Source organism: Meriones unguiculatus, chromosome 6, assembly GCF_030254825.1.
Source record: "Meriones unguiculatus strain TT.TT164.6M chromosome 6, Bangor_MerUng_6.1, whole genome shotgun sequence".
NCBI lineage: Eukaryota > Metazoa > Chordata > Mammalia > Rodentia > Muridae > Meriones > Meriones unguiculatus.
In genome coordinates this window covers 80,198,739-80,224,028 of record NC_083354.1, presented here as the reverse complement: position 1 = coordinate 80,224,028, position 25,290 = coordinate 80,198,739, and the positions used below count along the sequence as shown (strand labels likewise).

Here is a 25,290-nt window from a genome sequence, read left to right as displayed (position 1 = left end):
CATGAGCAAGTATACAAACAAGTCATTATTTCACATATATCTTGACGATTACAGATAAATGAATGCATATGTGCAAAAGAAATTATCACTTAGATTTTTGATTAGGTAATTAGCCCAGTAGATATGTAGAAAGATAGAATAAACAAAGTAACAAATTTAATTTCTGTATTAGGTAGAAAAAAACAAGTGAAAGTGAAAAATTAAGTCAGATTTAAATGTATATTTTTAAATTTTATTAAATTAATGACTTGTATATTTTTGTACATCTGTTGGGACACATTTTCTATGACGCACATGTGAAGATCAGAGGATAATTTATAGGAGCCAGTTCCCTCCTTCTATCATGTGGGTAGCAGGGATCAAACTCAAATTGACAGGTGTCAAGTGCTTCCACCCACTGAGGTAGACGATCTTCTTCCGCTAAGTACTTCTTTTTATGATAGGGTTCCACACCCTATTTTAAGCTGTACTAGACCTCATTTTATAGTCCAGTTGCTCTCTCCTTGAAGCAATCTTCCTGATTCAACATCCAAAATGCTTAAATTGCGAACATTCATCAATACACCAGGCTTAACTATATAGTTTTAAGTTTAATATATAATTTCCTTTTTTCTCTGTGTGTAAGAAATGCAGCCAAGGAACAACGTTAAAAGTGTCGAATTAGTTCTCCTGGGGCAAGCAGCGATGAGCAGCTCCCTGTCCACTGTGTACTGCATTTCCAGGCCCACAGCTCTGCCTGCATTCCTGGAGGCTTGCTGGCATCGGGAACAACCAGGTGCACCCCCTCTTCCCCAATGCTGTGCCTGCCAAGTCCCCCTACAACATACCCAACCACAGAAAACTTCGTTCGCTTCTCTGTGCTCCATTTCCTGGCACAACTCTGCCTGCATTCCTGGAGGCCTACCAGCGCCAGGAACAACCAGATGGGTAAATGCCAGCTTAAGAATACATTCACCAAGAGCCAGACAATGTGCCACCACCAGAACCCAGCTATGCTACTACAACAAGCCCTAGATATCCTAACACAGTTTAGGTACAAGAAAATGGCCTTAAAAGCCAAACCTATGAAAATGATAGAGGCAATTAAAGAGGAAATTAATAAATCCCTTAAAGAAATATAGGGAAATATAATCAAACAGGCAAAGGAAATGAATAAAACTACTCAAGGCCTGAAAATAGAAATGTAGGCAGGTCTTGGCCACCATGCAAGCATGACAGAGAAAGAGAAAGAGTAAGAGCACCAAAATGGCCAGATTATATGGTGAAGGGAAAGCATATGCCCTGGGAAGTTTAGGGTAGAGGGTAGGGTATGCCAGCTGTTCCCTGCAGGGACTGAGGAATGCTGGGAGAACCTGGAGCTGTTTGTCCCAGAATGAAAGCACATGATTCCAACCTTCTGTTGATAATAAATGGATAATGGGTGAAGAATCTTTTTGGGCTACTTCCAACTGACATGGGGGCATTAAATTTGGGGAGTCAGGCAAAAGGCTGAAATACTGGCCAACTCTGGGAAGAGTGGGCTGTTTTGCTGCTGTCCAGCATCTGTGAGAACCTCTGTAGCTGAGAGGGAAAGTGCAGGTCTTCAAGGGCAGACTGGAGCACTTGTAGGTAGTTGTTTTTGCACTGTCCTGGATGTAGGAAACCTGGACCTGGCAGGCTATTGGAACATATATATGAGCAGAATATAAAGATAAGGAGATTAAGGGAAAAATTGTTTTAAATGTGCATTTGAAACTTTTGGGAGAGGCAAAATTTGGAGCGAAGAAGAGAAAAGCCTTGAGCATAGGGAAACTCTGTTTACCCGATCCCTGGCAGTAATTTAAAAGGTTCTGTGTTAGATCTGTCATCGAAGGGATACTGAGGCCAAGTTTCTTTGCAGAGGTGAGTAAGCCTGGAAGCCCTTGAAGTGGGCACTAGGCATAGGGAAAGCATCCCAGAGGGAAGCCTGGAGAGATGGGTGAATGGACTATTCCCATTAGGCAGGTAGAAGTCAGTGACCTGTTTAAGGTGTCCCAAGGGCAAGGGTTGACTCTAGTCAATACACAATCTGTTCAAACATCTGGTCAGCCTTGGCCAGAGACTCGGGGCATAGTTTCCCAGGACAGACATGGTTTACCTAGCAAGGACTTCTGAGCGTTCAAGTGGAGGAGAGATAGGCAAAACTGTGCTGGTAGAGAAATCTCATCCCAGGGAGAAGGTCCTAGATGAAGGGCTTGGATGTAAGTTGGTGAGAGCGGCAGGAAGCATTTATGCCAACCAGAAGGGAAGACTCACCAATCAGCCGGTGTTGGGTAGAGGGATGTAGTGATTGGTAGCCAGAAAAAGGGAGTCCCAACCAGGGGAGAAATCCCACCTCTGAGACAGGCAACAGGTTGGAAACTTAGGCTGTTGATTGGAAGTACTTATCTGGATTCCATCTGACCTGAAAGTTTGATTCAGGTGGGTTTCCTGTAGCTTATAAAAATCCTTTTTAATTTTACAAAGGAAGATAAACTTTGGACATGTTAGCATTTTAGAAGCATTAGCATTATCATTGTAATCTTCAGTTAAATACACATTGTAGAAAAGTCAGTAGACATATACCATAGCAGAGACTTGGAAGAAATAAAACAAAACTTGGTTTAAAAGCATGAACACTCATTGAGGTGAGCTTAGGAAAGGCAGAAGCCTCACAGATCTTTCTGAAACCTGTGAAACTGTAACATGGGTGTCCTTAGGCAAGACAGACACTTCCTGTAGAGCAGAGCAAAAACTGACTTGATCTTAAATTTTAGCATGAGTACACATCATGAAAGAAGGTCTTCTTCCCTCTATCCAGAAGATTGAATGTATAAACTTAGCACAATGAGGAACAACTTTTATGTTTATACTTAAAAGACAAAGCAAAGGAAACTTAAAATTGTATAGTAAAACTTTGTTTTTTAGAGTTAGATTAATAAACTCCAGTGATTAATGTCAACGCTCTGGACAGGTAATACAACAGGAGGAAAAAAAAACATGAAGCATTTTTAATTTATTTTAGGATACTTTAAATCAACTTCTTAGATACTAAAATACTTTCTTTTTTTTTTTTTTTTTTTCAATGCAGTTTATTCAGGAACCTTGAACAATCCTCGGACCCTGGGGAAAGCCAGCCCACAGCTTAAATAGCCTCTGGGTAGCCAACCCAGGCGTGCCACGTGGGCAATGCAGATAGGTCCACCTACATGGAAGCAAGCCAGATCCTCAGTCTTAGCCAAATGTGGAATTGTTCGTGACAGAGAGCACTCACCATTGGGAAGGTGGAAGGTGGAAACCAGCTCCATCTTTAAGGCATAGCATTCCGCAGCTCTCTACAGTTCCCCCTTTTTGTTTTAGATGCATCAGGCAAGAGTAGAGGTCTGATCTCTGATATTAGAAATAAATTGGAACTTTGTACTGATGTTCATTTAGGTGTCATCCACCCAAAGAGCATCAGACCCGTCTGATACCTTTTTCTCAGAGGCGGGACTTGGGGCATCAACCCGCATGCAATCAGACATGCTCTTCTCTGGGTCGAAAGCTGCTGACCCTGAGTGCAGTGCTTAGCCTCGCATCCTGAGCGTATCATTTTAGCTTTTTATGGTATCCAACCATGCTTGGGGAGAATGTCCTGCTTCAATGGCTGTAAAGGCCTGAATGATCAGAGGATTGACCTCTTGCAGGAACAAATTGATACCCTATGGCAAATCGCTCAACCTGGCTGTCAATGAAAGTATGCGGGACTTTGTGTCACTAGCATACAACATAAGAATTTTTCCTGTGCTGCAAATCTGTCTAAACAATTGTCGAGCTATATTTTAGGTAATTGGACTGGAGAATTCGATACTACGATGGAGCAGCTGAGAGTGGCCATTGTCACAGTAAATTCTACCAGAGTGGACGCAGGACTAGCCACAGGATTATCAACATGGATTGCTGCAGACATGAATCATCTGAAGGAATGGGCAGGCATGGGAGCGTTAGCAGGCCTTCTGGTGTTGGTCTCCTTGGTTTGCCTGTGGTATATATGCAAGATTAGAGTCTCACAACAGTGTGATGCAGCTAAAATACTTTCTTAGGCCTTCATACCTTAAACTCTGTGTGTCCTTAGACCTTTCTTTCTTTTTATTTACCATGACACATAGGTGAGATGCTGCAAGCAGTCACTGTCCTTTAGATAAAGCAATGGTAAAGGGTTACATCTGAAGACCTGCTCTTTCAGTCTGGTAACAAGGTAGACTGTATCTAGACCTGACAGTAGCAGCTCTAAGAGTGAGACTTAAGGACTGGTCCCCTGCAAATGAAGAAGACTGAGAAGGCATCTGAAGCTTCCCATGACAGAGAATGGCAGTGTGACTGTGAGTCCAGAGTGTGAGGTCCAAACAGACCTGCAGTGCTGGGCTCAGTGAGGCAAGTGGAGGTTGCTGAATCTGGACACCTTTAGTTCTCCACCAGGCCTAGGAACTCAAAGGCTGAAAGTGTCTGTGGTGCTTGTGCTGACCAGGCTTCTGTGTCTGCGCACAGAGGGCTAGCTCTCCTGAAAGCCTTTTGACTTCCAGAGGCCAGTCTGCCAGCAGGCAGGGGATGGCTTGTTGAGGCAGCTACAGGACCAGTGTCCTTTCTGGCTGAATTTGAAACAGGTCCCTAGCAGAGCTGACTTAGGCTGGACTCCTTTGGGATGGGGCATCTCAAACCTCTTGTTTCCTCTGGAGGAAGGCCTACCGCCTCAGGGCAACAGCCAAGGGCTGGAGCACAGTTTTGGGCTATAGCTGAGTCTGTCACAAAGACTTGGCCACCTCATCTCAGGCTTCAAAGACTTTAAAATATATATTTACCAGCTCCTGCATGGGAGTTCATGAACTATCCTCAACCGTATAGTTAAGATGGCAGTGAGAGCATGTCTGTATCTGTAGGACTATAACTATATTTTGGACACATTAAAGGACTTGATCATCTACAAGATGATTGACTACTAACTTGCATTTGTTAATCAGCAAAGACTAGGACTTTAGGTTCTATCCCTGTTGGAGCCTTAAAAACTACAAACAATGCATAAAGAGAGAGCATAGCAGGGTTGTTGTTGTTTTTGCATTATTTAGTTTATAAAATTCCATAGCTTATTGAAGTCTAAGGCTATATTGTAGATTAATAATATTACCACATTCAGAAAACAAGAATAAACACATTTCTAAGGCAGTGATTTTAACCCTTTTGAGAGTGAAGACAGAGTATAGTGACCAAGTTTTAACATTGTAAACAAATGAGTGTCTCTAAATTAATATATATCAATGTAAAAGTATCTTTGGAATTATACCATATAGTTTAAGGGTATCTAGGCAAAGTCTTTTACCTAGTAACCCCAAGTTATGAGTTTTGGAATTAGAAATACAGTAGTACACTATAAATCAAATTTAAAATTACATTTGAATTTATTATACAAAATTTGTTGGCCAGAAAGCCTAGTGGTGAACCCAGAACACAGGCAGCTGGTGACAAGAGAAACAGTATTCAATCATTCATCCAGAACTAGTGAAGACATAGGCAGTTAGACCCATAGTTTAAATTAGCTTGATAATTTGAATAGACCTTTATAACCTTGAAATTTCAGCATCATATAAAAATATTTTGAACCAGGGTTGAATCATATAAATAGCATGAAAAATATAATTTTGAGTTTATATGAAAATCCATACCAATTTAAAATGAGACTTGTTGCTTCCTTAGTGTAAAAGGAGAGAAAATAAACAGAGATTTAACTATGACTAAGAAGTTTTTAAATTGTTGTTTCATACCATGTGGTCATTTTAAGATGGTATAGTCATATGGCAGGTTGTAAGCTATGTGGTCGACATGGTTGCTCTTTACAAACATCTGTGTTTCTATAGATATTATGGCACAGGTTACTAAGCAACCTAGAGGCAGGCTGCCCATATGCTAGCAGATAACTATACCACAATCCACAGACCCAAAAAAGCTAGGTAACAAAAAGGGTCCAAGGGAGGATGCTTGAATCTCACTGACAAGGGGAAATAAAATAGACATCCCGGGGCCCTTATCTGTTGGGCAAAGGCCTGGATTTTGGTGGGGCCCTGGATTTCATCAGGGGCCTGGTGAAGAGCTGAGCTTCCTTCCAGATTGAGAATGGGGGTAGAGGTTTCTGTTTCCCTCAGGAGCAGCTAGAATGCTTTAGAGTGAGGCTCACATGTGCTAGGTCTGGGTGTAGAAATTTCCACTAACTGTTACAGTTTAGCTCTTTTAGAATGAGATCTGCTGTGACAGTAAGCGTTCCAAAGCCTATGAGGATAACAAAGCCTTAGTTCTTGGCCAACATGGCAGAGGAGGCAGGCAGATGCCCGAAACCCAAGGCAGGTCTGGTGAGATGCAGGCCTGGCGGATGCTTCAGCCACAGTCAGGACCAAGTTAACCAGGATGGAGCCAACTTCAGCAACTGCAGAAGCAGTTCTGCATGCAGGTAAATGCTGGAAGATCCTGGAGGTCAGCAGATTTCTTCAGGAGCTCTTTCTTCCACTAAATGATGAGTCCCAAACAGTTGTGGGAGAGCAGGAGAGCAAGCCACATCAATCTTTATTTTCAGGGATTTATATACCTTGGGAGGTGGGGAAGGGTTTGAGGGTGAATGTATCTGATTCACTGGGGTTACAGGGTCAAGGATACTTGATCTGCTTGCAGTACTGCACTACCTCATTTTTTGAGCAGTAGCACTGAGTCCTATCACAGGAAGGAAAACAGAATATCTACTCATCCTATAGATGAGGACAAAATCTCCAGGTAAAGTCAAAGGTCATTTGGAAAGTCAAGGCACTAAGGCATATTAGCATAAGGTGTGTATCTCCTGGAACAGATAGCTAGCTGAACAGGTTTTCTTATCAGGAAAGGGTCTGGCCTGTAATCTTCCCTGAGGGCTATGTGACACTGTTTACAAGACCTGAAATCATATAGATCAGAGAAGTTGGGTGACTTTTTGAGCCCCACTGAGAAGAGGGAGTCCACCATAACAGACCAAGTGCAAACAAATGGCTATCCAGAGATGTCGTACTTCAGCCTAATCCAGCAAAGCTCCACATCTGAGGTGGATGGAGAGAAGCAACTGGATGAGAGAGGGGGTGGGAAAGGGAGGGATCAAGGTCTGGAAAGAGAGAGGAAGAAAGAACTGGGAGAGAGAATGGGAATCGTTGTGGGGGACATCTCTGGGTGAGCTAGAAACCTAGGACAATGAAAACTCCCAGGAATCTATGATGGTGACTAAGTCTCTAAGCAATAGTGGATATAGAACCTAAAACAGCCACCTCCTGTCACCAGGTAAGGTTTCCAATGAAGGAATAAGAACAAGAACCCAGCCACAAAACATTCAATCCACAATTTTTCCTGCCTACATGGTGTGCAGGGATAAAGAGGGAGTAGAAACTGAGGGAAGAACCAACCAGTGACTGTCCCAATTTGACACCCATGCCATGAGGGAGACCACCCCTGACATTATTAATATTCAGCTCTACTTGCAATCAAGGGCTAGGATAACTGTCATCTGAGAGGAATCACCCATCAACTGATGGAAACAGATGAAGAGACCAACAACTAAAATTAAGCAGAGTTCAGGAATCTTGTGGAAGAGGAAGAGGAAGGACTGAAGGAGCAAGAGAGGTCAAACACAGCACAAGGAAACCTACAGAATAAACAAACCTTGTCTCATGGGGGATCACAAAGACTGAACTACCAACCAGAGTTGGGATGCATGCATGGGGTGGACCTAGGCCCCCTACACATATGTAACAGATGTGTGCTTGGTCTTCTGTGGGACCCTTAACGGCAGGAGCAGGGGCTGTCTCTGACTCTGTTGCCTGCCTCTGGATATCGGTCCCCTAACTGGGCTGCCTTGTCTAGCTTCAATAGAAGAAGATGCAGCTAGACCTATTGCAACTTGATATGGCAAGGCTGTTTGATATCCATGTGAGAGCTTCCTTTCTCAGAGGAGAAATAGAGGGAAGCATTAGGGAGTGTTAAGGGAGTGAGGGACTGGAAGGAAAGGAGGGAGGGGAAGCTCCGATTAGGATATAATGTAAAATTAATTAATTAACAAAAAATTGTTTAATTATGACTTATTTTCAAATATATGATTCTCTTTTAGGCAGACTAATTGATCTCCTGCTTTTGAATATGAGAATATAATCATGCTCATATTTTTTTTAGTTTTTAATTCCCATCACTAATATTAAGTAAATAATATTTCTAATACATGGTTTATAGGATTTATAATCTTTTCTCTCAAGTATTCAATATAAATGCCATATTTACATAGATACAACAATAGCCACCATGCATTTTTACTATGTTATATTGCAGTGTTGTCCTGGAATAATAGTTCCCACAGTCCATGCATTTATAAATACTTCCAGTGATGCCAAGCTCCTGTATTTTGCACTAGAGGGAATTCTGAAGGGGCTTACTGTTTCTGCCTCTTTGCTGCACCACACTTTGCCTACCCTAGACCATGGCACATTGTCTGTGAAAACAACCTTGACCCTGTTTCAAGGACTGACACAGGTACAGTCTCCAAGTCTAGCCTTGAAAAGGTGTCTAGATATAAGGGGCATCCTAAGGCTAGCACAATTCTTCTGGACAATTAGAAACAGAGCTTGCATGTGTAGAGTGATAAGTTCAATGTATACAAATGATGTCATCCATGGTATGACGTATGACAAACTCCTGGGTTCTTCCGTGATCCTTCTTTGAATTTAATGTAGTTGAAGTGTTCTAAGTTTAAATATAAATTTCCTGATTTTTAAGAAACTTTAGGATAAGAGAGGAGATCTTTCACTCTGTAAGTGCTAGATAGATAGATAGATAGATAGATAGATAGATAGATAGATAGATATAAACACACACATATATGTAAGTATGTATATGTGTGCATATATACATATACACATATATATCTATGTAAGTATATGTATACACCCATATACATACACACGCAAACCACGCATAAACACAGACAAAAATCTTTAAAACTTTGACATAAGATATATTGGTCTCCATTTATAGTCTTTCTAATTTCCACAAAGTTCTAATACAATGCTTTCTGAAGCCTCTTCCCTATTTAAAAAGCAAATAAAAAAGCAAATTGGAACTACTTTGGGAATCTCTCTTTCTAGAACACTGCTAATTATTTGCTGAAGAAAATGTCAAACTACCTGCTATTATTTTTCTTTATAGAAGGTGACTTTCACTTTCTACTGTGATATCTAAAATTGATGCATTTTTTCCTTAAAATGAATAACTTACATAAAGAATGGCTTCTTGATTATTTTATGCCAACTTACTAAAATTTTGACATCTACTTTCTTTTCAGTTCTTTTACTGTTATGTGATGTTATGTTCTGTAAATGCTAAACATTCTGCTCTGTGCGTTTGTTGGTGTGTGTGTGTATCTAAAAATAATTTGGTTTCAGACTTATCCTTTTCGTTTTATAAAGGTGAATTTTGATTTCTTGTTATTTCCTGAATTTTGTAAATTATCTTTACATCTCATTTTGATGTTTTCTCTTCTAGTGTTAGTGGTCTCTGGATTTTTAACTCTGCTTTTGTTTGTTTATTTGCTGTTAAATTCTTTCTCCTACACTTTAAGACATTAGTGTGGAAACTTTCATTTTGGTTGTTTTTTTCCTCAGCTGAACATTCTGAGTTTCCTGTTCTATATTTTGTTCTTCGTAAGAAGAGGGTGAGGAAGGGCTGCTGTGTTGCACGGTTCTCGCTCCTCCTCTTCTGCCCTAGCTCCTTACTTTAGCTGAGTGCTTCATCTTGGCAGTGAGATAAAACAAGAGGAAGGTCACTCCATTTGTTTTCTTTCCCTGCGATCACTCTTCTGAGCTGCCTGAGAACTGATGCTGACAATAGTTGCCTCATACATTCTGCCAGTGTTGGCTGTTTAGGGCAAAAAAGTAAATTTGATTATTACTTTTTTTTATGTCGAAAAGCAGAAGTCATCTCACCATACATCTGAATAAAAATGAAAGGGTATCTGCTTCAGATCCACCGATTCTTAGAAATGATAACCATAGGCAAAAGCAGAGGAAAAAAGATATGAATACTTGGGACCCTTCTTGGATCATGGCGAAAGAAGCAGCTGGAACTGGGAAGACTTAGAAATTGGCTTATCTGTTTTCACCCCCATGTTCTGCAGCAATTAGTTGTGTAGTTCTTCTTCTCCCCACTTCCAAAATGTTAAATACATAGAACACATAGGAGAGACTGCCTAGAGTTTATGATAGAAATTAAGAGAGTATAATTCCTTACACCACCAGCAGTTGGTGGCAAAGGAGATTTATGTATTTGATATGTGACTTCAGAACTGAACAGAAGCTCTGACCTGCTTTTCTTTAGCGTCTGATTCAGGTGAGCTTACCCCAGGAAGTTAGTTTCTCCTTTGCTGGAATCATAACTTTGGATAACCCAAAATACCAAGCCATTGCCATTGTAATAGTACCATCAATGTAGACATGCTTTGGGAGCTATTTATAGGATTAGAATGACACAAGAACCTCATTTGAGCATAATTTACCTTCTAAAGCCATTATCCCTTTGATTAACTAAATTAGTAGTTCCATAAGAATTGTTTCGTTTTTAAACTAGTCACTTTCCTTGGAATGTTTGACAATAAGCCTTAATACTGGCACAGTCCTCTGAATTTCTGATTTGCTGGTGTTTTTAGAACTCCAATAGGATGACTGGTTCTCAAGACAACAGTACTGCATTGAAAATAAACTAGAACACAGCTTGTCTTTTTAGGCTCCATCTGCTCAAGCACATCTATTAAACCCTAGGAACATTGCCCACTGTGCTTTAAAATGCCATGTTGGACGACTGAAATTAAGAAGAATGCTATTTCTTTGATTGTGTTTGTTGACATTTTAGCATCAAAACATGAATGTTTAGTTCCAATCAAAGAAACATTGACTGCGGGCTGTGAAACACCTGATATTTGTGCTCAATTCCCAAGCTTGACCTTTCGAAGCCGGTTTCTATCTGAATGAAATTTGACTTGAAGTGATGTAATCAGCACTGATCCCAAATTTGACTAATCCAAAGAGCAATTGTTTAAAAAATAGCATCCAGTGATGGCAAAGGAAGGCTGTTTAGAAATAAGGTGCCCGGGATGGTGGTCCTGCCTACTCTTATAAAGCAGGCTGAGAAGCCCAGGAAGAGAAAGCAAGGAAGCGGCACTGCTCCATGGTAGCGCTGTTCCTCTGTTCCCACCTCCAGTTTCTGCTGAGTTCTTCCCATGACTTCCCTGGCTGATTGCACGACGCGTTATAAGCCCAAGTTACTTGCTTTCCTCCGCAGGTTGCTTTTGGCTATGGTGTTTTATCGCAGCAATATCGGCCTGCAGTACACAAATATCGTGTAGTTTTATACAGTGGGCATATCCGTGGGCTCTCTGAAGTCTCATCAGTGTCTCCTCAAGCATTCGATCATGGCTTGCCCCTCTTCTCGGCCGCTGCTTTATAAAATCTATCAGTTATGGGATGATACACACAGTGTTGCTATGGAACTCGCTCCACACATAGTATTGTTCTGTGGTAATTAAGTCTTTGGTCACAGTATTTAGCTGAGCAGTTTGGGCTTGCCGATACATTTTTACATTATTAAAATCCTGCATTTTTTTCTCTATTGTCAAAAAAAAAAAAAGAAGAAGAAGAAGAAGAAGAAGAAGAAGAAGAAGAAAAGAAATACAGCTCATTAAGAGTTTCAACTGCAGTTTGCTTTAGGTAAATCGTATGGTGATTAGTGATGGGAGCTCTACTTCTTACTGACAACTTCTGGGTAATGTTTAATACACTTTGACAGATGTATACACAGGTTGTGTATGTATTTTTTCTGAACCACTTTAAATAAAATGAAGCACTTGGGCTTGGGGAGAGGAAACCTGGAAAATAGAATAAACTTATTTTACTTTAAACTCACTGTTGACCTCATGAAATAATGCATCCAGTTATTACTAACAGACAGCAATTGGTTGGGCAGAAGTTATAATATGAAAGTGTCAAAAAGCATTAACACTGAAAAAGTTTTTCACATTATTTCTCATCTAATGTCCTCTCTTCAGAGATACTATTCCGGGGACAGACAGTTGAAGATGAGCCTAACGCTCTTTGTAGGGTTGAGGCCTTGATATCTTTTCCCCATCCACTTTGTCATATCCATTAGTGCCATCCTTGTGTCAGCTTACATTCGGGTATAACTTCTGACATTCCTAGAAGACAATGTAGGGAATTCATTGATCTTACAGTCTCTCTATTTTCTCTTCCATAGTGTTTCCTGGGCCTTAGTTGCCGGGGAGTTTTGTATCCATAGGGAACAGGCTCCGTATCTCTGCATTCTGATTTTTTTTTTTTATTATGACTTTTTGTAGTGGGCTTGGAAAAAATATGCTTCATTATTTTACAACAGTCTTTCTAATATGATCTGATCTCTTTCCTATCTTTAAGTTGCTAAAATGCTTTCAGTTCAAGGTGATGATTTTACTCATGGTTTTTAAGTGTTACTTATATATGAAATAGAATGTATTAATGTTTTAATTATTACCTTTAAGTTTTATAATTGGCCCAAGAATCCATAAATCTTTAAGTAATTAACTGGTGATTCAAAAATCATGAATCAATGAATGAAGTAGTCAACTTATAAGTGAATAAATAAAAACAAAAATGTTGATGAGTTTTCTAGTAATTAAAGATGAGGTCAGCTTGAATCATCAGAAAAAACTGTAAGCATCTGACCCCTCCTTAAAAAAGAATGCAAAAGAGATGCTAATTTTGCCTTTTACAAAAGAAAACACTATATATTTCTATTAATATACCTGTGATAATAACTGACATAGTCAAAGCCCAAGATGCTAATCCAGTTTCTACAATAATTAAGCTCATCTGATTCCACATCTTTATCACCTAACCCATTAAAAGTATTTGCAAACAAATTCTAGGTTTAAGGTTTTAGTTATTTCAACTCAGAAGCCACCTGCAGGTTCGTCTGCTACCTTTGCTCACAGGCTTTGATTAAGAACATGTTCTTATTCATATCCCCTTCCTTAATCAAATCGTTTGCTTTGACTCTTTTATGAGTCCTTAATATATCCTGGATATTAACACTTCATCAGAGGTATAATGGGCAAGAATACTCGCCCACTCTGTGAGCTTTTGTTTATTACAATGTGCAAAACTGTTTTAGTTTCATGGTGTCCCATTTGCCAATTGTTGGTCTTAATTCCTGAGTGAATGGAGTCTTACTCAGAGATTCATTTTCTGCCCTGTATCATGTAGGGCACTGCCTATTTTTTTCAACAGTTTCAGTGTTCTGGGTTTCATATTAACATATTTGATCCATTTGGAGATGATTTCTAAATAAGGTAATATAAACGGGTCTAATTTCATACTTCTGAGTGTGAACAGTCCTTTTCCCATAACCATTTGTTGAAGATCCTATATTTCTGTGGTGCTTTCTGGCATTTCTAATTTTGGCCTCCTTGTTAAATATCATATTGTTGTCATATGCACTGATCTTTGAGTCTTCTATTTTGTTCCATTGGTCTACAAGTTTTTTTTATTGTACTGCTATTATGTTTTTTTTATTATTATTATAACCTTATAGAACTTGAAATGTGAAGTCTTAATTGCACTTTTATTGTTCTTTTTCTTCAGGATTGCTTTGGCCATCTAGAGTCTTTATGATTCCACATAAATTTTGGATTTTTTTTCAACAAAACATCAGCACCTACAAATCAGAGAATATCTCAAAAGAGGGAGCGGAAAGATTACAAGAGACAAAGTTTTAACTAACAGCATACAGGACTAAGATGGATGTATTTGTTGTAGGAATTTAAGATTATAAGGTAAAGAATTGTTCACTGATTTTTATGAACATGGGTATTTAGAAGAACAAAAATATTATGTGAATACCCCCTTTTAAAAATATGGAACACTTCATAAATATTCATGCTAGTAAAGTTTGAATCAACTCTACCAAAGCAGGTGTTAGATTCAAGGAACATATCTATCAACAAAGATTTCTTATACTTTGGAAAAGCTTGTGACATTAAAACAGACATTAGTATGGTATTACCTCAATTCAACTCATGATAAGCTTTGTCTCTCTTCTTCTCTGAAAGGCCAATAAGTCATTGATCAATTCCAACAATGTCTAATTCTGTTCATTCCTATTTTTCTATTAGTTTACATTGAAAATCATTGTAGATAAAATAATTCTATTCCCGATGGAGATGAGATAAGATGGTCCTATTCTGTTACCAATTCAGGTAAGAAAGCATATGAAAATTAGTAGATAAGAAGGAAAGAAAGTAAAGAAGCATGGATCGCAACTGTTGCCAAGATGAGTGAAGTAAAGGAAACTGATATGCATATAAAGATACAAAACAGAGAAAGAGGACAGATACAAGAGGACAGAGGAAGATCAAGGAATTATGATGATCCTAAGAGGAGAGAAAACTGAATATGGTAAGTCTAGTTCATTCATTTACCGGGAGTTCACTTTGTACTATGTATGTACTTTGAAAGACTGAAATCTGCTGTAACTGTTAGTTCTAACAAGAAACAAACTAAAAATATTCTACTTCAGTTAGATGCATTTTCTGCAGGTTCATCGGACCTTCTCATTAAGTAAAGAAAACAAATGAAATAATCAGAAGCATTTTTAAAGGAGGATGTAAGATTCTGCTTTAAACAACAAACAACAAAGCCTGTAATATGTGGACTAAGTTTTACTAATTTTTTTCCTGAATTTATTGTATATGCTTACCCCCTGCTCCTGGGAAATTACAAGGAGTTTTTTAATCAAGTCCACGTCATCAGATCCTGTGCACTCCAGTACACCTCCTGAATCCAGCCTTGATAATACCACTCACCTGCTGGATGCTTTTAGCCTATAAAATAAAGGCAGTCTCCTCAGTAAACTAGAGTATATCTTATACCTGATGTTTCTGTTTTCCTCATGAGCAGAGCTCTGTCTTTGTAGGCAAATGTGGCATACTTTATCCTACCTCTGAGGCTTGGAACAGTTTCTTCTATTGTGATGTTTTCCCTTTTTCACTTGGACAATTGTCCTTGGTTTTCTGTTTGTTTGTTTGTTTGTTTGTTTGTTTAGAGTGGTGTTGTGCAAGAGTAAATATGCATATTATATTGTAATTGGCATTAAATTATGTCTCTTCTTAAACCATCACAGGTATGGATCTCAAATTGCTAAAGTAGAACATTTTGTATGGAAAAAAAGAAAAAGGAAATATACCATTTTGACAAAGAGAGTGCAGCACATATCAGAGTCAGTATCAGCATCCTACACATGTGACTGAGCATCATTCAAGCTCTTAGACTGAATGAAACAAAAAGTCAAGTAAATAGAAAAGTTTCTCTTTTTTTGAGATGATCCTAATAGGAATTTCTTTCTTGCTTCAAACATTGTAGATCATACTTCTTAGGTCTTTGTTTTCAAGCTGAATTACATACTTAAATTCTGGGTCATAACTTCTTGCTGATCTGTGATGTCAAAAGTTACCAAATCTGTTGACAAACCTGATTGTAATTTTTTTATATACATGTATGCATATATAATATTCCTACTTATCAAATAATGAAGATATAAGAAAATAAGTTAAAGAAGCAGGCTTAAAAACAGTCTTAAGTAAGAAAGTTTCCGTAGCACTAATAGTCACAGACAAATTCATGTAATAGGATGATTAAGAGAGAACTCTACTACCTCTATCAAAAAAAAAAAGAGAAAAAACAGAATTCGCTTCAATCATCAAAAACTTCAACATATAGCTTTCCCACAAGTACTGCTATCATTACCCTACAAATCTGAAGTTTTAGCTGGAGTGTATATTTTCCTCTGGTTTTAATTTTTGCAAAGTTCCTTTTACTTCAAGTCCAATGGGGGTGCATACTAATGGATAAATCTGGGTTACATTCCCATCTCAAGGAAGCTACAAAAAAAACCCCACATATATTTTGGGATTTTTATTATTAAAGGCAAGTGTTGAGTTTTGTCTTCCTATAAGAATATAGATAAGCCAAGAAAGTTTGAAATAATGACTATACTTACTAAGCCTATCGTATATATTGAAAACTTGGCTCTTCGGTTGTGGTAATTACATTTCTCATGTGTAGGTATGGCTGCAATGACCCCCATTGAACAGTACAGACACAAACATTTCCACCATCACAGAAAACTCTACTGGACAGCTCTGAGTTACACGAAGTATTTCAGTTTTGTTAATTTGAAAATTAAATTTTTAACCGACACGGCAGAGCCAGCTCATGTCCATTTCAAAACTATAAAATATCAAGTTCATAATTCTTTTTCATTGTTCTACCTATTGCAAGTCACTATTTTTCAAGTTACAGTTGAAAAAATGCTCTATTTATCTGGTTAATTTCTCCAATTTGTCAATTTTTTTTTGTTCTAAAGCCTTGGTTTGTTTGGCTTAAATGAAGGACTGGAGAACTTCAACAGAATTTTCTTTACATAGAGATGGCATTTAGCAAAGCCTGGAGTACTACAACGTTTTCTAGGTCTTTATCTTCAAATAGTGTGTTCCACAGAATATTAAAATAATCCTGTAGCCTTTTCTCTTAATCAGTTATTGAAAGGGAACAAAACTCAAGCATAACACTGAAAGTCAAAGGGCGGGTTCCATTTCGTTTTCAGCGCTGGCTGCATGCAGTCTGGGACCCCGCCACTGTCTATTAAGTGGCAGAAGCCTTTTTAGCCGCAACGAATAAGTTGATCCCCAGCAAAAATTCTCCTCATCAAGCATTTCCCAATGGCTAGCAAGGACCAGACGAACAGACCCAACAGGAATATTTACACCATCCTCACTGAAGGGTAGACCCCGGCTTTCTCCTCTAAGACACACTGCTTTCTCAAGCCGCACCGCAGGCATTCAAAGAGTAGCATTGAGCCCAGTGGATGTGCCTGTACCACCACGAGCCTGCTGCCATGGAGACCATTTGGTTGCCAAAGCTCGAAGGATAATTCTGAGGGAGCAGTCTTCACTATTTTGGTTTTCGGGCTTGATGTTTTTCAGTAGCATTCAAATACTACTTCTCAGACTCATGGAATAAATTATAATCGTTTGAGAACACTCTTTTCTTTCTAAACGGCGTGCAGCACAAGGTCAAAGCAAGGTCAGCAAGCGGCACAAACAGATCCCGGTGGCTGGGGCTGGTGATGCTCAGGGCACATATGGGCCTGTCTGAATCAGGTGATACATCCCAGCTCAACCCTTGAGCTTCAGCCTCTTCTGCCTCCTCCCAATATGAGTTGAGCCTTTTAAAAAAATATGTTAAATAGTTTCTGGCTGCTTCTGGAATATTTCTATTAATACAGTCTGTGCAAAGGTGCACACAGTTTATTGTTTCTATTACTAATTCTATACCTTTTGTAAGTACCATTCTAAGTTAGACACTGTCCTAAGGCTCCGGGTGTTAATGACCAAAAACAAAATAACATCGGAAATATTTGGCTTCTGAGTCTAGTAATGGTCAACACCACAGGTTAGCATACACTTCCAAGTACATGAGTAAAAGCCAAGGCTTAAAAAGTGATAAGAGCAAGCCTCCCCCCACCAAGTCATTTTAGGTAAAGAGCCAATCAAGTGGAAACTAAACAAAATGAGGTACAGATTGTACATATGATTAGAAGAAGGGCTTGCTTAGCAGAAGGAATGGCAAGCAGCTGGCTCAAAAGATAATCACCGATGAAGACAGGTTTTCTCCCATTTGTACCAAACTTAGAGATAGGGCAAGAAGACACAGACTCTGAAGGCAGGTACGTAAATCAAATAAACAAAAACAAAAGAAGAGGAAAGCGACATGAATTGACTAGCCTTCCCAAAGACATGCCTCCTTCCTATGCACCTAAACATTTTATATATATTTCCAAATGTATGTGTTTCATTCTAAGGTGAGTTTGTATGTTGTTTCCACATCAATTGTTATTGTTGGTCTCCAAAAAGGATAAGAAGGAACTAAGAGAGCATCTCTTTACTTTAGTGAACCCCAACAGCAAAACATTGTTGAAAACCAAAATGCAATCATAACAGAGACATGTCACAAAAATCAGGGAAATCCATCCCTCAAGCAGAAAAAAAAAAAAAAAAAAAATAAGGGCCCTCCTGAATAGGCTTTTTTTTCCAGTGTGGGACAGTCATGGAGGAGAATATAAAATAATGGAAAAGCAAAGATCAGGAACAAATACAGGGAGGAGAATGACAATGAGAGAAGATACTGAAAGTATTCATAACAGTTAACACCAACAAAATGGAAAGAATAAGCATGGCCATTGAAAACACAAAAGCATAGTCAGACAACTACTGGCTTTAGACCTCTTTATAAGGTTGGTGCATTAAAAATCATAGCACTCCTACCCAAGATTCTGTCTGTAATTGACAACTGCTAGCAAAGGAAAAATTAGTTTTCCCCAGTGGAGTCTCTCTGAGTATACAGACCACACTTAAGGGAAGGCCCCATGCCTACCAGTGGATCAACAACACAAAACCAACCCAATAAAATTTTGGAGATGCTTTGCCTTATACTGCTTTTTATTTATTTATTGATCATTTTTGTTTGATTGCTTGCTTATTCTGTTTTGTTTTGCTTTGCTTTGCTTTTTACCATGCTGGGCTTTTGATTGTATATTATGGTTTCCAATTTTGTGTTTTTACAGGTTTTGTTTGTTTATGTGTGCAAGTCTGCCTACGCATGTGTTTCTTGTGCCTTTTCTGTGGTTGCTCCATTTTATTATGGTTTGTTTGTTTTATTTGCCTATCTGTTTTCTAAACAGAGGAAGAAAAATAACATGAAGTTGAAAGAAGGGTGGGGAGGAGGAGAGGCTCTGGGAGGGAACATTGTGATCAAAATATAATGTATGAAATTATTTTTAATAAAGAAATCATGGTACTTAGATATATTATAAAATCTCAAGAAACCAACCAATCACTATAGCAACCAGGGTCAGGGCACCACCTTCTCTCTCCTAGCTTTTAAGTTAGACTCACTATTGGGTCTTTCTTTGCTGCCTTTGCTTGAGTGTTCCTTACCTTTGTCTAGTACATTCTGATCTCACACATGAACAATTAGAAGTCCTCATGGTGGTCTGCAAGGGAATGTAAGCCTTCTTTATACCACCCAGCCCGTTGCTTTCAAGCTGGATTACCTTTGCCATGCACCTGCTTCAGCTGTTTCCTTAAAAATGCCAAACAATTCTTCCACTGAGACACTGCTTTTTCCTCTGTTATTCTGTTCATTAATGCTCAAACGTCTTCTGTCAGAGATTTTTACCATTTGCATAAATAATGCCATAGAACTTCTAATCCTTTGACATAAAATACTGTGAACAAAAGCAACTTTGGTAGGAAAGTATTTCTTTCATCTTACAGGCTCCATCATTTAGGGAAAGCAGGGCAGGAACCTGAGGCAGAAGTTGATGCAGAGGCCATGGAGGGGTGCTGCTTACTGGCTTGTTCCCCATGGCTTGCTCGGCTTGCTTCCTTATATATCCCAGGAGGCTCTCCCACATCAATCACTGATTTGAAAAAAAGCAATACAGACTTCCCTCCAGGCATATCTTATGAAGGCATTTTCTTAATCGAAAGTCTCTTTTCCAAAATGACTTTACCTTGTGTCAAGTTGACTTAGAACTAGCCAAGACTAATAATAATCTGCTTCCTACCTATATAACACCCCTTCACATCTCTACACATAGCTGAGTTTCCTGTCCTATTTGTTGACATAACAATACAGCAACATTGCAATTGTCTCTTTTCTCATTTGGTTATCAGCAGTTTTATCTCACAAGCATATGGGATTCTTGAGTCCAGACTTCATATGTTTTGTTCAAGGTGAATAATTGTTGATGAATGAGTGAACATTAGAAAAACCAGAAAGTGATAGAGTTGCTTTGCCCAATAGTTGAGAAAAAGTGGTTGATAACACAAAGTCAGACAGCTAAAGAGATAAGAAGGAGGTGGACGTGAAGAGGAGAATGTGATGATAAGTAGATGAGGGTGATGGTGATACAATCGCCATTATCTGCTGATGTATCAGGAGGCATCAGTATTATTTATAATGCCTATTCTATTCTTCTGCTAAAAAATGTAGCTCCTATTGTTACCTCAATTCGTCAGATAAAAAAAGATAAATGGAGGCTTTGGGAAATTAGATTGCTTGCACAAGAAGCCGCCTGAATTTTCCTCTGTGTCTCCAGAGAACTTGCTTCTTAAAGTTAGTTTTCTACCTCTAAGATAAGCACCACACTGTCCTGTGGTCTGTCAAAACAAAACAACACTAAAAGATTCTCCAAAGTACTGGGAAGCTGTGTCTACAAAAGAACTAGATTCCTGGGATTTAGCAAACAGACGTTCTTACTCTAATAAGAAATAATCCTGGCTCAGGACATAATAATGAATTAATAGAAAATGTAGATAAAGAGGTAAATAACTACAAATTAAAGGGAACAATTCTCTAGCCCCAAGCTGATTAACTCCGAGTTGGATTGCTTCATTCCAAGAACTCAATTACATGACTATTTTGTATTACATACACACACACACACACACACACACACACACACACACACACCTGCTCACACACCCCACAGTTCCATTTCTACATGAAATCTATCACCTTGGCTTTGAGCTAACAGTGAACAAGCAACCCAGTTTTTCTGCAGCTCCTCCATGATTTCATCTTAAATGAGGGCTGCAGTTTTCCACAAAGTAAGTAGGTGAGAATTGCTTTGTTTGTTTAGTATCATACAGAGAAGGTTAGTGTGAAAAATCCAAAGTGGCAATTATTTTAATGGAACTTCTTCTGCCAAATAGAATAGCAAGTTTTTAGGTGCTGGTGAAATTGTAGAAAAATGAACACTTTCATGCATTATAACTGGAAACTGACTCAACCTAATGGAAAAGCAATGGAGTAAAATATCTTACCTATTGATCTAACTTCATTTCTGAAATCTTACCTGAGAATAAGATTTTAACTTAAATTTATTTTGGTTGGTGTATAAAACCATAACATTATGCATATTGATAAAATATTGTATGATATTTTGATACCTTTATATATTACATAGATTTTAAGTCAGATTAATATGTAGAATAAAAGGATTCAAAAATGTTTTTTTCTATACAGTATATTACTCTCATCTGTAGTTATGCTGTTGTGCAACATCACACTAGAAATTCTTTTTATTTTTTGAATTCTTTTTAATTTATTTATTTATTTATTCTCTTTACATCCCAATCATAGCCCCCACCATCCTTTTCTTCAGGCCACACCCTCCCTCTCTCTTCCCCTTATCCCACTCCTCAAACCCTCAGAAAAGGGAAACCTCCACCAAATTACTCCAGCACATTCAGTTACAGCAGGACTGAGCACTTCCACTTCCAAGGGGGAGTGGCAAGGCAGCCTTGCCAGGGATAAGTGATGGAAAAGAAGACAGCAGAGTCTTTGTCAGAGGCAGCACCCGCACCCCTTACTAGGTAACCCACATGAAGACCAAGCTGCCCACTGGATACATATGTGTACGATACCTAGGTCCAGTCCAGGCACAGCTCTTGGGTGGTGCTTCAGTCTCCTCAAGGACCCCAGGGCCCAGGTTAATTGGCTCTGTTGGTCTACATGTGGAACTCTGGTCCCCTCATGGTCCTTCTTTCCTTTCCTCAACTCTTTCACAAGACTCCCTGCACTCCGCCCAATGTTTGGCTGTGAGTTTTCACATCTGTTTTGATCTGTCACTGGGTGGAAGCTCTCAGAGGACAAAGACCTCAGCATAAAACGAGAAACACTAAAGTGATTAGAAGAGAAAATGGAAATCAGTCTTGAAATCATTAACTCAGGAAACAAGCTTCCTGAACAGGATAGCAACAACTCAGGCTCTAAGATCAACAATTAATAAATGGGACCTCATGAAACTGAGAAGCTTCTGTAAGGAAAAGGACACTGTCAACAGAACAAAATGACAGCCTACAGATTGGGAAAAGATCTTCACCAACCCTACATCTGACAAAGGGATAATATCATATATATATATATATATATATATATATATGTATATATATATATATATATAACTCAAGAAATTAAAAAGCATCAAACCAAATAATCCAATTAAAATTGTTTACAGAGCTAAACATAATTCTCAACAGAGGAATACAGAATGACTGAGAAGCACTTAAAAACATGCTCAATGAAAAACCAAAACAACTCTGAGATTCCATCTTATGCCCGTCAAAATGGCTAGATCAAAAACTCAAGAGACAACACATGCTGGTGAGGATGTGGAGCAAGAGGAACCCTCCTCCATTGCTGGTGGAAGTGCAAACTTGTACAACTACTTTAGAAATCAATATGGCACTTACTCATAAACTTGGGAATAACTCTACTTCAAGACCCAGCTTCACCACTCTTGGGCACACATCATACAATAAGGACATTTGTTCAACTGTGCTCGTAGCAGCTTTATTTGTAATAGCCAGAAACTGAAAAAAAAAGAGTTTCCAGCTTCCAGTTTATGTCTGCTTTTCTTTAATAGGAAAAAAAAATTGTTTTTGTTTTTTTTTCCTTAAGAAACAATATAGCTGGGCACTGGTGGCATGAGCCTTTGATCCCACAACTCCTGAAGCAGGGGCAGTCAGATCTCTATGAGTTTGAAGCAAGTCTAGCCTACAAAGTGAGTTCCAGGACAACCAAAGCTATACAGAGAAACCCTGTTGTAAAAAGAAGCAATGGGTATATACTGTGGTTAGGAGTTGTACCTACAAAGAATTTGTGCTCATGTAAGAGTATTCTTCACGTTGCTCTACAAAATAGGAAAGATTGGATAGTAATTTTTTTTTCTGTTAAAAGTGTATTTAAACTATATAAAAGTATGTATATAAAGTAGAGAGAAGGAGACAAGTATAAAACACAGCTCTCTCTGGCTGGCAAAATGAGATGACAATTGCCATTCTACAGCTCACATTTCAGAAGTAGTTAAAAAAGAAAACATGACTTATTTTAATTACTGAGGGAAAACACCTCTGAAAGACTCTACCCAGCAGGGTATTGAAGCAGATGTTGAGATTCATAGTCAAACTTTAGGCAGAGTGCAGGGAATCTTTTGAGAGAAGGAGGAGAGAGAAAGACCTAGAGGGAACAGGACCTCCACAAGGAGAGAAACAGAAACAAAAATGTGGGCCAGGGGTCTTTTCTAAGACTGATACTCCAACCAAGGACCATGCATGGAGATAACCTAAAACCCCTGCACAGAGATAGCCCATGGCAGCTCAGTCTCCAAGTGATTTCCCTAGTAATGGGAAGAGGGGCTGTCTCTGACATGAACTCAGTGGCTGGCTCTTTGGATACCTCCCCCGAGGGAAGGGGGGTCAGCCTTACTAGGCCACAGAGGAAGACAAGACAGCCAGTCCTCATGAGACTTGATGAACTAGGGACAGATGGAAGGGGAGGAGGACCTCCCCTATCTTGAAGAGGAGCATGGGAGGAGATGAAGGAGGGAGGGTAGGATTGGGAGGGAATGAAGGAGGGACTACAGCTGGGATAAAAAGTGAGTAAATTATAATAAATTAAAAAAGAAAACAGAAAGAAGGTTGAAAATCTAATACTTGATTTGATTATACACTTTCATTTTATGTGCTAATGAACTAAAAACAGAATTTATTATAAATTTCTTACATACTAAGGTATTAGATAGACAAGCAGAAAATTCATTATTCTCACATCAACAACTTCTGGATTTGTTCAGGAGAGGGAAGAGTTCTGTTTGTTTGGTTTTGCATTATTGCTCCCCTCCCAATCTGTCCGTCCCTCCCCCTTCTCCACACACTCCCCTCCCCAAGTTGACTGGTAGGGGAGGGTTTCTTTTTCTTCTTTCTGATCCTAGTTTGTTAGGTCAGCTGTAGGAGTTCCCTGGTAGAGTTTTGGGGGTCACTCACGTATACTATCATATCATCTGCAAATAGTGATAATTTGACTTCTTCCTTTCCAATTTGTATCCCCTTGATCTCCTTCAACTGTCTTATTGCTCTAGCAAGGACTTCCAGAACTATGTTGAAGAGATATGGAGAGAATGGGCAGCCTTGTCTTGTCCCTGATTTCAGTGGGATTGCTTTAAGTTTCTCTCTGTTCAGTTTGATGTTGGCTATAGGCTTGCTGTATATCGCCTTTACTATGTTTAGATATGTGCCTTGTATCCCTGATCTCTCCAATACTTTGAACATGAATGGATGTTGGATTTTGTCAAAGGCTTTTTCAGCATCTAGGGAGATTATCATGTGGTTTTTTTCTTTCAGTTTGTTAATATGGTGGATCACATTGATGGATTTCCGTATATTGAACCACCCCTGCATACCTGGGATGAAGCCTACTTGGTCATAGTGGATAATATCTTTGATGTGTTCTTGGATTCGGTTTGCAAGTATTTTATTAAGTATTTTTGCATCAATGTTCATAAGGGAGATTGGCCGGGAATTCTCTTTCTTTGTTGAGTCTTTGTGAGGTTTAGGTACCAAGGTGACTGTGGCTTCATAGAATGAATTTGGTAATATTCCTTCTGTTTCTATTTTGTGGAATAGTTTGAAGAGAATTGGTGTTAGCTCTTCTTTGAAGGTCTGGTAGAATTCTGCGCTGAAGCCATCTGGTCCTGGGCTTTTTTTGGATGGGAGACTTTTGATGACAGCTTCTATTTCTTTGGGGGATATAGGACTATTTAGTTGATTTACCTGGCCCTGATTCAGCTTTGGTAAGTCAAATCAATCAAGAAAATTGTCCATTTCATTTAGATTTTCAAATTTTGTGGCATATAGACTTTTGAAGTAAGTCCTAATGATTGTTTGGATTTCCTCAGTGTCTGTAGTTATATCCCCCTTTTCATTTCTGATTTTGTTGATTTGGGTGGTGTCTCTCTGCCTTTTAGTTAGCCTGGCTAAGGGTTTGTCGATCTTGTTGATTTTCTCAAAGAACCAGCTCTTGGTTTCATTGATTCTTTGAATTGTTTTATTTGTCTCCAATTGATTGATTTCAGCCCTGAGTTTGATTATTTCCAGCCATCTACTCCTTCTTGGTGTGTCTGCTTCTTCTTTTTCTAGGGTTTTTAAGTGAGCCATTAGGGTGCTTGAATGAGCTGTCTCGAATTTCTTCTTGAAGGCACTTAGTGCTATGAACTTTCCTCTTAGCACTGCTTTCATTGTGTCCCACAGGTTCGGGTATG

The 25,290-nt window shown here is 38.9% G+C and overlaps 1 pseudogene; it reads left to right on the top strand.

Moving 5' to 3' along the window:
* Positions 1–2,107: 2,107 nt before the first annotated feature.
* LOC110565498 (F-box only protein 34-like) overlaps positions 2,108–25,290 on the top strand; it is an 80,572-nt pseudogene continuing 57,389 nt past the window's right edge.